Source organism: Schistocerca americana, chromosome 7 (assembly GCF_021461395.2).
Source record: "Schistocerca americana isolate TAMUIC-IGC-003095 chromosome 7, iqSchAmer2.1, whole genome shotgun sequence".
Lineage (NCBI taxonomy): Eukaryota > Metazoa > Arthropoda > Insecta > Orthoptera > Acrididae > Schistocerca > Schistocerca americana.
Window position 1 is genome coordinate 636262891 of NC_060125.1, and position 13237 is coordinate 636276127.

Here is a 13237-nt window from a genome sequence, read left to right on the forward strand (position 1 = left end):
AGAGGGAGAAGTCATAGATCTCATAGGAATTCATAGCGACGCAGTTTCTGTGTTAATTCGTCAAAGTGAGGGAGCGAGGCATGCAGCAAAGAAAGAATAGTGCATCGGAACATAGAAAGTCGTATCCCAAAAGATAATCCACAGGTGTCCTTAGAAACATTACTCGATTTAGAAGGAGAAGTCATGGAACCCATAGTATTTCATAGCGACGCAATATCTGTGTTAATTCGTCAATGTGCTGGAGCGAGGAATGCAGTAAAGATGGAATAGTGCTTCGGAGAGGAGATAGTCGTATCCCAAAAGATAATCCTGTCGTTTAGATAGAAACGTTACTCAATTTAGAAGGAGAAGTCATAGATCTCATAGTAATTCGTAGCCACGCAATTTCGGTGTTAATTCGTCAATGTGAGGGAGCGAGGGATGCAGTAAAGAAGGAATAGTGCATCGTAAAGGAGATTCTCGTCTCCCAAAAGAAAATCCAGTTGTTTCCATAGAAACAATAGTCGATTTAGAAGGAGAAGTCATAGAACCCATAGTATTTCATAGCGACGCAAATTCTGTGCTAATTCGTCAATGTGAGGGAGGGAGGGATGCAGCAAAGAAGGAATAGTGCATCGGAAAGGAGATACTCGTATCCCAAAAGATAATCCCGTCGTTTCCATAGAAACGTTACTCGATTTAGAAGGAGAAGTCATAGAATCCATAGTATTTCATAGCGACTATATTTCTGTGTTAATTCGTCAATGTGAGGGAGCTAGGGATGCAGTAAAGAAGGAATAGTGCATCGGAAATGAGATAGTCGTATCCCAAAAGATAATCCTTTCGTTTCCGTAGACACGTTACTCGATTTAGAAGAAGATGACATAGAACCCATAGTCTTTCATAGCGACGTAATGTCGGTGACAATTCGTCAATGTGAGGGAGTGAGGAATGCAGTAAAGAAGGAATAGTGCATCGGAAAGAAGATTGTCGTATCCCAAAAGAAAATTTTTTGTTGTTTCCTTAGAAAGGTCACTCGATTTGGATAGAGAAGTGATAGAACCCATAGCATTTCAAAGTGACGCAATTTCTGTGTTAATTCGTCAATGTGCGGGAGCGAGGGATCCATTAATGAAGGAATTGTGCATTGGAAAGGAGACAGTCGTATCCCAAAAGAAAATTATGTCGTATCCAAGGAAACGCTACTCGATTTAGAGGGAGAAGTCATAGATCTCATAGGAATTCATAGCGACGCAGTTTCTGTGTTAATTCGTCAAAGTGAGGGAGCGAGGCATGCAGCAAAGAAAGAATAGTGCATCGCAACATAGAAAGTCGTATCCCAAAAGATAATCCTCAGGTGTCCTTAGAAACATTACTCGATTTAGAAGGAGAAGTCATAGAACCCATAGTATCTCATGGCGACGCAATATCTGTGTTAATTCGTCAATGTGCTGGAGCGAGGAATGCAGTAAAGATGGAATAGTGCTTCGGAAAGGAGATAGTCGTATCCCAAAAGATAATCCTGTCGTTTAGATAGAAACGTTACTCAATTTAGAAGGAGAAGTCATAGATCTCATAGAAATTCGTAGCGACGCAATTTCTGTGTTAATTCGTCAATGTGAGGGAGCGAGGGATGCAGTAAAGAAGGAATAGTGCATCGGAGAGGAGATACTCGTCTCCCAAAAGAAAATCCTGTCGTTTCCATAGAAACGTTACTCGATTTAGAAGGAGATATCATAGAATCCATAGTATTTCATAGCGACTCAATTTCTGTGTTAATTCGTCAATGTGAGGGAGCTAGGGATGCAGTAAAGAAGGAATAATGCATCGCAAAGTAATACTCGTATCCCAAAACAAAATCCTGTCGTTTCCATAGAAACGATACTCGATTTAGAATGAGAAGTCATAAAACCCATAGTATTTCATTGCGACGCAAATTCAGTGTTAATTCGTCAGTGTGAGGGAGCGAGTGATGCAGCAAAGAAGGAATAGTGAATCGGAAAGGAGATACTCGTATCGCAAAAGATAATCCCATCGTTTCCATAGAAACGTTACTCGAATTAGATGGAGAAGTCATAGAACCCATAGGATCTCATAGCGACGCAATTTCTGTGTTAATTCCTCAATGTGAGGGAGCGAGGAATGCAGTAAAGAAGGAATAGTGCATCCGAAAGGAGATACTCGTATCCCAAAAGAAAATCCTTTCGTTTCCATAGAACGTTAGTCGATTTACATGATGTCTTAGAACCCATTGTATTTCATAGCGACGTAATGTCTGTGACAATTCGTCAATGTGAGGGAGTGAGGAATGCAGTAAAGAAGGAATTGTGCATCGGAAATGAGAGTGTCGTATCCCAAATGAAAATCCTGTGGTTTCCATAGAAACGTTACTCGATTTAGATGGAGAAGTTATAGAACCCATAGTATTTCATAGCGACGCAATTTCTGTGTTAATTCGTCAATGTGAGGGAACGAGGGATGCAGTAAGATAGGAATAGTGCATCAGAATGGAGATAGTCGTATTCCACAAGAATATCCTGTCGTTTCCATAGAAACGTTACTCGAATTAGAAGGAGAAGTCATAGAAAACTCAGTATTTCACAGCGACGCAATTTCTCTCTTAAATCGTCAATGTGAGGGAGCGAGGGTTGCAGTAAAGAAAGAATAGTTCATCGGAAAGGAGATACTGGTATCCCAAAAGAAAATTCTGTCGTTTCTATGGAAACGTTACTCGATTTAGAAGGAGATGTCGTAGAACACATAGTATGTCATAACGACGCAATTTCTCTGTTAATACGTCAATGTGAGGGAGCGAGGGATGCAGTAAAGAAGGAATAGTGCATCGGAAAGGAGATAGTCGTCTCCCAAAAGAAAATCCTGTCGTTTCCATAGAAACGTTACTCAAATTAGAAGAGGATGTCATAGAACAAGTAGTATTTCATATGGACGTAATTTCATTGTTAATTCGTCAGTGTGAGGGAGCGAGGGATGCAGTAAAGATGGAATAGTGCATCGCAAAGGAGATACTCGAATCCCAAAAGAAAATCCTGTCGTTTCCATAGAAACGTTTCTCGGTTTAGAATGAGAAGTCATAGATCTCATAGTAATTCATAGCAATTCAATTTCTGCGATATTTCGTCAATGAGAAGGAGCAAGGGATGCAGTAAAGAAGGAATAGTGCATCGGAAAGGAGACACTCGTCTCCCAAAAGAAAATCCTGTCGTTTCCATAGAAACGTTACTCGATTTAGAAGGAGATGTCATAGAATCCATAGTATTTCATAGCGACTCAGTTTCTGTGTTAATTCGTCAATGTGAGGGAGCTAGGGATGCAGTAAAGAAGGAATAGTGCATCGAAAAGGAGATACTCGTATCCCACAGAAAATCCTGTCGTTTCCATAGAAACGATACTCGATTTAGAAGGAGAAGTCATAGAACCCATTGTATTTCATTGCGACGCAATTGCTGTGTTATTTCGTCAATGTGAGGGAGCGAGGGATGCAGTAAAGAAGGAATAGTGCATCGGAAAGGAGACACTCGTCTCCCAAAAGAAAATCCTGTCGTTTCCATAGAAACGATACTCGATTTAGAAGGAGATGTCATAGAACACATAGTATTTCGTAGCGACGCAAATTCTGTGTCAATTCGTCAATGTGAGGGAACGAGGGATACAGTAAAGAAGGAATAGTGCATCGGAAAGGAGAAAGTCGTATCCCAAAAGAAAATCCTTTGGTTCCATAGAAACGTTACTCGATTTAGAAGGAGAAGTCATAGAACCCATAGTATTTCATTGCGACGCAATTGCTGTGTTAATTCGTCAATGTGAGGAAGCGAGGGATGCATTAAAGAGGGAATTGTGCATCGGAAAGGAGATAGTCGTATCCCAAAACAAAATCCTGTTGTTTCCAAAGAAACGCTACTCGATTTAGAGGGAGAAGTCTTAGAACACGTAGTATTTCATAACGACGCAATTTCTGTGTTAATTCGTCAATGTGAGGGAGCGAGGGATGCAGTAAAGAAGGAATAGTGCATCGGAAATGAGATAGTCGTATCGAAAAAAAAGATAATCCTTCGTTTCCGTAGACACGTTACTCGATTTAGAAGGAGATGACATGGAACCCATAGTCTTTCATAGCGACGTAATGTCGGTGACAATTCGTCAATGTGAGGGAGTGAGGAATGCAGTAAAGAAGGAATAGTGCATCGGAAAGAAGATTGTCGTATCCCAAAAGAAAATTTTTTGTTGTTTCCTTAGAAAGGTCACTCGATTTGGATAGAGAAGTGATAGAACCCATAGCATTTCAAAGTGACGCAATTTCTGTGTTAAATCGTCAATGTGCGGGAGCGAGGGATCCATTAATGAAGGAATTGTGCATCGGAAAGGAGACAGTCGTATCCCAAAAGAAAATCCTGTCGTATCCAAGGAAACGCTACTCGATTTAGAGGGAGAAGTCATAGATCTCATAGGAATTCATAGCGACGCAGTTTCTGTGTTAATTCGTCAAAGTGAGGGAGCGAGGCATGCAGCAAAGAAAGAATAGTGCATCGGAACATAGAAAGTCGTATCCCAAAAGATAATCCTCAGGTGTCCTTAGAAACATTAATCGATTTAGAAGGAGAAGTCATAGAACCCATAGTATTTCATAGCGACGCAATATCTGTGTTAATTCGTCAGTGTGAGGGAGCGAGGGATGCAGTAAAGAAGGAATAGTGCATCGGAAAGGAGATACTCGTATGCCAAAAGAAAATCCTTTCGTTTCCATAGAACGTTAGTCGATTTACATGATGTCTTAGAACCCATTGTATTTCATAGCGACGTAATGTCTGTGACAATTCGTCAATGTGAGGGAGTGAGGAATGCAGTAAAGAAGGAATTGTGCATCGGAAATGAGAATATCGCATCCCAAATGAAAATCCTGTGGTTTCCATAGAAACGTTACTCGATTTAGGAGGAGAAGTTATAGAACCCATAGTATTTCATAGCGACGCAATTTCTGTGTTAATTCGTCAATGTGAGGGAACGAGGGATGCAGTAAGATAGGAATAGTGCATCAGAATGGAGATAGTCGTATCCCACAAGAATATCCTGTCGTTTCCATAGAAACGTTACTCGAATTAGAAGGAGAAGTCATAGAAAACTCAGTATTTCACAGCGACGCAATTTCTCTCTTAAATCGTCAATGTGAGGGAGCGAGGGTTGCAGTAAAGAAGGAATAGTTCATCGGAAAGGAGATACTGGTATCCCAAAAGAAAATCCTGTCGTTTCTATGGAAACGTTACGCGATTTAGAAGGAGATGTCATAGAACACATAGTATGTCATAACGACGCAATTTCTCTGTTAATACGTCAATGTGAGGGAGCGAGGGATGCAGTAAAGAAGGAATAGTGCATCGGAAAGGAGATAGTCGTATCCCAAAAGAAAATCCCGTCGTTTAAATAAAAGGGTTACTCGATTTAGAAGGAGATGTCATAGAACCCATAAAATTTCATAGCGACGCAATTTCTTTGTCAATTCATCAATGTGAGGGAGCGAAGGATGCAGTAAAAAAGGAATAGTGCATCGGAAAGGAGAAAATCATATCCCAAAAGAAAATCCCGTGGTTTCCATAGAAACGTTACTCGATTTAGAAGGAGAAGTCATAGAACCCATAGTAATTCATAGCGACGCAATTTCTGTGTTAATTCGAGAGTGTGAGGGAGCGAGGGATGCAGTAAAGAAGGAATAGTGCAACGGAAAGGAGATAATCGTACCCCAAATGAAAATCCTGTCGTTTTCATAGAAACGTTACTCAAATTAGAAGAGGATGTCATAGAACACGTAGTATTTCATATGGACGTAATTTCATTGTTAATTCGTCAGTGTGAGGGAGCGAGGGATGCAGTAAAGATGGAATAGTGCATCGCAAAGGAGATACTCGAATCCCAAAAGAAAATCCTGTCGTTTCCATAGAAACGTTTCTCGGTTTAGAATGAGAAGTCATAGATCTCATAGTAATTCACAGCGATTCAATTTCTGCGATATTTCGTCAATGAGAAGGCGCAAGGGATGCAGTAAAGAAGGAATAGTGCATCGGAAAGGAGACACTCGTCTCCCAAAAGAAAATCCTGTCGTTTCCATAGAAACGTTACTCGATTTAGAAGGAGATGTCATAGAATCCATAGTATTTCATAGCGACTCAGTTTCTGTGTTAATTCGTCAAAGTGAGGGAGCGAGGGATGCAGTAAAGAAGGAAAAGTGCATCGGAAAGGAGACACTCGTCTCCCAATAGAAAATCCTGTCGTTTCCATAGAAACAATACTCGATTTAGAAGGAGATGTCATAGAACACATAGTATTTCGTAGCGACGCAAATTCTGTGTCAATTCGTCAATGTGAGGGAACGAGGGATACAGTAAAGAAGGAATAGTGCATCGGAAAGGAGAAAGTCGTATCCCAAAAGAAAATCCTTTGGTTCCATAGAAACGTTACTCGATTTAGAAGGAGAAGTCATAGAACCCATAGTATTTCATTGCGACGCAATTGCTGTGTTAATTCGTCAATGTGAGGGAGCGAGGGATGCATTAAAGAGGGAATTGTGCATCGGAAAGGAGATAGTCGTATCCCAAAACAAAATCCTGTTGTTTCCAAAGAAACGCTACTCGATTTAGAGGGAGAAGTCTTAGAACACGTAGTATTTCATAACGACGCAATTTCTGTGTTAATTCGTCAATGTGAGGGAGCGAGGGATGCAGTAAAGAAGGAATAGTGCATCGGAAATGAGATAGTCGTATCGAAAAAAAAGATAATCCTTCGTTTCCGTAGACACGTTACTCGATTTAGAAGGAGATGACATAGAACCCATAGTCTTTCATAGCGACGTGATGTCGGTGACAATTCATCAATGTGAGGGAGTGAGGAATGCAGTAAAGAAGGAATAGTGCATCGGAAAGAAGATTGTCGTATCCCAAAAGAAAATTTTTTGTTGTTTCCTTAGAAAGGTCACTCGATTTGGATAGAGAAGTGATAGAACCCATAGCATTTCAAAGTGACGCAATTTCTGTGTTAAATCGTCAATGTGCGGGAGCGAGGGATCCATTAATGAAGGAATTGTGCATTGGAAAGGTGACAGTCGTATCCCAAAAGAAAATTATGTCGTATCCAAGGAAACGCTACTCGATTTAGAGGGAGAAGTCATAGATCTCATAGGAATTCATAGCGACGCAGTTTCTGTGTTAATTCGTCAAAGTGAGGGAGCGAGGCATGCAGCAAAGAAAGAATAGTGCATCGGAACATAGAAAGTCGTATCCCAAAAGATAATCCTCAGGTGTCCTTAGAAACATTACTCGATTTAGAAGGAGAAGTCATAGAACCCATAGTATTTCATAGCGACGCAATATCTGTGTTAATTCGTCAATGTGCTGGAGCGAGGAATGCAGTAAAGATGGAATAGTGCTTCGGAAAGGAGATAGTCGTATCCCAAAAGATAATCCTGTCGTTTAGATAGAAACGTTACTCAATTTAGAAGGAGAAGTCATAGATCTCATAGAAATTCGTAGCGACGCAATTTCTGTGTTAATTCGTCAATGTGAGGGAGCGAGGGATGCAGTAAAGAAGGAATAGTGCATCGGAAAGGAGATACTCGTATCCCAAAAAAAAATCCTTTCGTTTCCATAGAACGTTAGTCGATTTACATGATGTCTTAGAACCCATTGTATTTCATAGCGACGTAATGTCTGACAATTCGTCAATGTGAGGGAGTGAGGAATGCAGTAAAGAAGGAATTGTGCATCGGAAATGAGAGTGTCGTATCCCAAAAGAAAATCCTGTCGTTTCCATAGAAACGTTACTCGATTTAGAAGGAGATATCATAGAATCCATAGTATTTCATAGCGACTCAATTTCTGTGTTAATTCGTCAAAGTGAGGGAGCTAGGGATGCAGTAAAGAAGGAATAATGCATCGTAAAGGAAATACTCGTATCCCAAAACAAAATCCTGTCGTTTCCATAGAAACGATACTCGATTTAGAATGAGAAGTCATAAAACCCATAGTATTTCATTGCGACAAAAATTCAGTGTTAATTCGTCAGTGTGAGGGAGCGAGTGATGCAGCAAAGAAGGAATAGTGAATCGGAAAGGAGATACTCGTATCGCAAAAGATAATCCCATCGTTTCCATAGAAACGTTACTCGATTTAGATGGAGAAGTCATAGAACCCATAGGATCTCATAGCGACGCAATTTCTGTGTTAATTCCTCAATGTGAGGGAGCGAGGGATGCAGTAAAGAAGGAATAGTGCATCCGAAAGGAGATACTCGTATCCCAAAAAAAAATCCTTTCGTTTCCATAGAACGTTAGTCGATTTACATGATGTCTTAGAACCCATTGTATTTCATAGCGACGTAATGTCTGACAATTCGTCAATGTGAGGGAGTGAGGAATGCAGTAAAGAAGGAATTGTGCATCGGAAATGAGAGTGTCGTATCCCAAATGAAAATCCTGTGGTTTCCATAGAAACGTTACTCGATTTAGAAGGAGAAGTTATAGAACCCATAGTACTTCATAGCGACGCAATTTCTGTGTTAATTCGTCAATGTGAGGGAACGAGGGATGCAGTAAGATAGGAATAGTGCATCAGAATGGAGATAGTCGTACCCCACAAGAATATCCTGTCGTTTCCATAGAAACGTTACTCGAATTAGAAGGAGAAGTCATAGAAAACTCAGTATTTCACAGCGACGCAATTTCTCTCTTAAATCGTCAATGTGAGGGAGCGAGGGTTGCAGTAAAGAAGGAATAGTTCATCGGAAAGGAGATACTGGTATCCCAAAAGAAAATCCTGTCGTTTCTATGGGAACGTTACTCGATTTAGAAGGAGATGTCATAGAACACATAGTATGTCATAACGACGCAATTTCTCTGTTAATACGTCAATGTGAGGGAGCGAGGGATGCAATAAAGAAGGAATAGTGCATCGGAAAGGAGATAGTCGTATCCCAAAAGAAAATCCCGTCGTTTAAATAAAAGGGTTACTCGATTTAGAATGAGAAGTCATAGATCTCATAGTAATTCATAGCGATTCAATTTCTGCGATATTTCGTCAATGAGAAGGCGCAAGGGATGCAGTAAAGAAGGAATAGTGCATCGGAAAGGAGACACTCGTCTCCCAAAAGAAAATCCTGTCGTTTCCATAGAAACGTTACTCGATTTAGCAGGAGATGTCATACAATTCATAGTATTTCATAGCGACTCAGTTTCTGTGTTAATTCGTCAATGTGAGGGAGCTAGGGATGCAGTAAAGAAGGAATAGTGCATCGAAAAGGAGATACTCGTATCCCACAGAAAATCCTGTCGTTTCCATAGAAACGATACTCGATTTAGAAGGAGAAGTCATAGAACCCATTGTATTTCATTGCGACGCAATTGCTGTGTTATTTCGTCAATGTGAGGGAGCGAGGGATGCAGTAAAGAAGGAATAGTGCAACGGAAAGGAGATAATCGTACCCCAAATGAAAATCCTGTCGTTTCCATAGAAACGTTACTCAAATTAGAAGAGGATGTCATAGAACACGTAGTATTTCTTATGGACGTAATTTCATTGTGAATTTGTCAGTGTGAGGGAGCGAGTGATGCAGTAAAGATGGAATAGCGCATCGCAAAGGAGATACTCTAATCCCAAAAGAAAATCCTGTCGTTTCCATAGAAACGTTACTCGATTTAAAATGAGAAGTCATAGATCTCATAGTAATTCATAGCGACGCAATTTCTGTGATAATTCGTCAATGAGAGGGAGCAAGGGGTGCAGTAAAGAAGGAATGGTGCATCGAAAAGGAGATACTCGTATCCCAATAGAAAATCTTGTCGTTTCCATAGAAACGATACTCGATATAGAAGGAGAAGTCATAGAACACATAGTATTTCATTGCGACGCAAGTGCTATGTTAATTCGTCAAAGTGAGGGAGCGAGGGATGCAGTAAAGTAGGAATATTGCATCGGAAAGGAGATACTCGTATAACAATAGAAAATCCTGTCGTTTCCATAGAAACGACTCTCGAATTAAATGGTGAAGACATAGAACCCATAATATTTCGTAGCGACGCAAATTCTGTGTTAATTCGTCAATGTGAGGGAGCGAGGGATGCAGCAAAGAAATAATTGTGCATCGGAAGGGAGATACTCTTATCCCAAAAGATAATCCCGTCGTTTCCATAGAAACGTTACTCGATTTAGAAGGAGAAGTCATAGAACCCATAGTGTCTCATAACGACGCAATTTCTGGGTTAATCCATTAGTGTGAGGGAGTGAGGGATGCAGTATAGAAGGAATTGTGCATCGGAAATGAGAGTGTCGTATCCCAAAAGAAAATCCTGTCGTTTCCATAGAAACGTTACTCGAATTTGAATGAGAAGTCATAGATCTTATTGTAATTCATAGCGATGCAATTCCTGTGTTAATTCATCTATGTGAGGGAGCGAGGGATGCGGTACAGAAGGAATAGTGCATCGGAAAGGAGATACTCTTCTCCCAAAAGAAAATCCTTTCGTTTCCATTGGAACATCACTCGATTTACAAGGAGATGTCATAGAACCCATAGTATTTAATAGCGACTCAATTTCTGTGTTATTTCGTCAATGTGAGGGAGCTAGGGATACAGTAAAGAAGGAATAGTGCATCGAAAGGAGATACTCGTATCCCAAAAGAAAATATTTTCGTTTTTATAGAAACGCTACTCGATTTAGAAGCAGACGTCATGGAACCCACAGTGTATCATTGCGACGCAATTACTGTGTTAATTCGTCACTGTGAGGGAGCGAGGGATGCAGTAAGGATGGAATAGTGCATCGGAAAGGAGATACTCGTATCCCAAAAGGAAATCCTGTCGTTTCCATGGAAACGTTACTCGATTTAGAAGGAGATATCATAGAACCCATAGCATATCATAGCGACGGAAATTCTGCGTTTATTCGTCAATGTGAGAGTGCGAGGGATGCCGTAAAGAAGGAATAGTGCATCGGAAAGGAGATACTCGTATCCCAAAAAAAAATCCTGGCGTTTCCATAGAAACGATACTCGAATTAGAAAGAGATGTCATAGAACACATAGTATTTCATAACGACGCAATTTCAGTGTTAATTCGTCAATGTGATGGAGCAAGAGATGCAGTAAAGAAGGAATAGTGCATCGGAAAGGAGAGAGTCGTATCCCAAAAGAAAATTCTGTTGTTTCCATAGAAACGATACTCGATTTAGAAGGAGAAGACATAGAACACATAGTATTTCACAGCGACGCAATTTCTGCGCTAATTGGTCAATGTGTGGGAGCGAGGGATGCAGTAAGGAAGGAATAAAGCATCGGAAACGAGATAGTCGTATCCCAAAAGAAAATCCTTTCGTTTCCACGTAAACGGTACTCGACTTAGAAGGAGATGTCATAGAACCCATAGTATTTCATAGCGAAGTAATTTCTGTGTTAATTCGTCAATGTGAGGGAGCTAGGGATGCAGTAAAGAAGGAATAGTGCATCGAGAAGGAGATACTCGTATCCCAAACGAAAATCCTGTCGTTTCCATAGAAACGATACTAGATTTAGAAGGAGAAGTCATAGAACCCATAGTATTTCATAGCGACGCAATTTCTCTGTTAATTCGTCAATGTGAGGGAGCGAGGAATGCAGTAAAGAAGGAATAGTGCATCGGAAAGGAGATAGTCGTATCCCACAAAAGAATCCTTTCGTTTCCATAGAAATGTTTCTCGATTTAGAAGGAGAAGTCATAGAAAACATAGTATTTCATAGCGACGCAATTTCTCTGTTAATTCGTCAATGTGAGGGAGCGAGGGATGCAGCAAAGAAGGAATAGTGCATCGGAAAGGAGAAAGTCGTATCCCAGAAGAAAATCCTTGGGTTTCCATAGAAACGTTACTCGATTTAGAAGGAGAAGTCGTAGAACCCATAGTATTCTATAACGACGCAATTTCCGTGTGAATTCGTCAATGAGTGGGAGTGAAGGATGCAGTAAAGAAGGATTAGTGGATCGGAAATGTGATTGTCGTATCCCAAAAGAATATACTGTCGTTTCCATAGAAACGTTACTCGATTTAGAAGGAAATGTCTTAGAACACATAGTATTTCATAGCGACGCAATTTACGTGTGAATTCATCAATGTGTGGGAGTGAGGGATGCGGTAAAGAAGGATTAGTGGATCGGAAATGTGATTGTCGTAACCCCAACAGAAAATCCTGTCGTTTCCATAGAAACGTCACTCGATTGAGAAGGAGAAGTCATAGAACCCATAGTATTTCATAGCGACGCAATTTCCGTGTGAATTCGTCAATGAGTGGGAGTGAGAGATGCAGTAAAGAAGGATTAGAGGATCGGAAATGTGATGGTCGTATCCCAAAAGAAACTCCTGTCGTTTCCATAGAAACGTTACTCGATTTAGAAGGAAATGACTTAGAATACATAGTATTTCATAGCGACGCAATTTCCGTGTGACTTCGTCAATGAGTGGGAGTGAGGGATGCAGTAAAGAAGGATAAGTGGATCGGAAATGAGATTGTCGTATCCCAAAAGAAAATCCTGTCGTTTCCATAGAAACGTTACTCGATTTAGAAGGAAATGTCTTAGAACACATAGTATTTCATAGCGACGCAATTTCCGTGTGAATTCGGCAATGAGTGGGAGTGAGGGATGCAGTAGAGAAGGATTAGTGGATCGGAAATGTGATTGTCGTATCCCAAAAGAAAATCTTGTCGTTTCCTTAGAAACGTTACTCGATTTAGAAGAAAATGTCTTAGAACACATAGTATTTCATAGCGACGCAATTTCCGTGTGAATTCGTCAATGAGTTTAAGTAAGGGATGCAGTAAAGAAAGATTAGTGGATCGGAAATGTTATTATCGTATCCCAAAAGAAAATCCTGTCGTTTCCATAGAAACGTTACTCGATTTAGAAGGAAATGTCTTAGAACACATAGTATATCATAGTGACGCAATTTCCGCGTGAATTCGTCACTGAGTGGGAGTGAGGGATGCAGTAAAGAAGGATTAGTGGATCGGAAATGTGATTGTCGTATCCCAAAAGAAAATCCTGTCGTTTCCATAGAAACGTTACTCGAATTAGAAGGAAATGTCTTAGAACACAAAGTATTTCATAGCGACGCAATTTCCGTGTGAATTCGACAATGAGTGGGAGTGAGGGATGCAGTAAAGAAGGATTAGTGGATCGGAAATGTGATCGTCGTATTCCAAAAGAAAATCCTGTCGTTTTCATAGAAACGTTA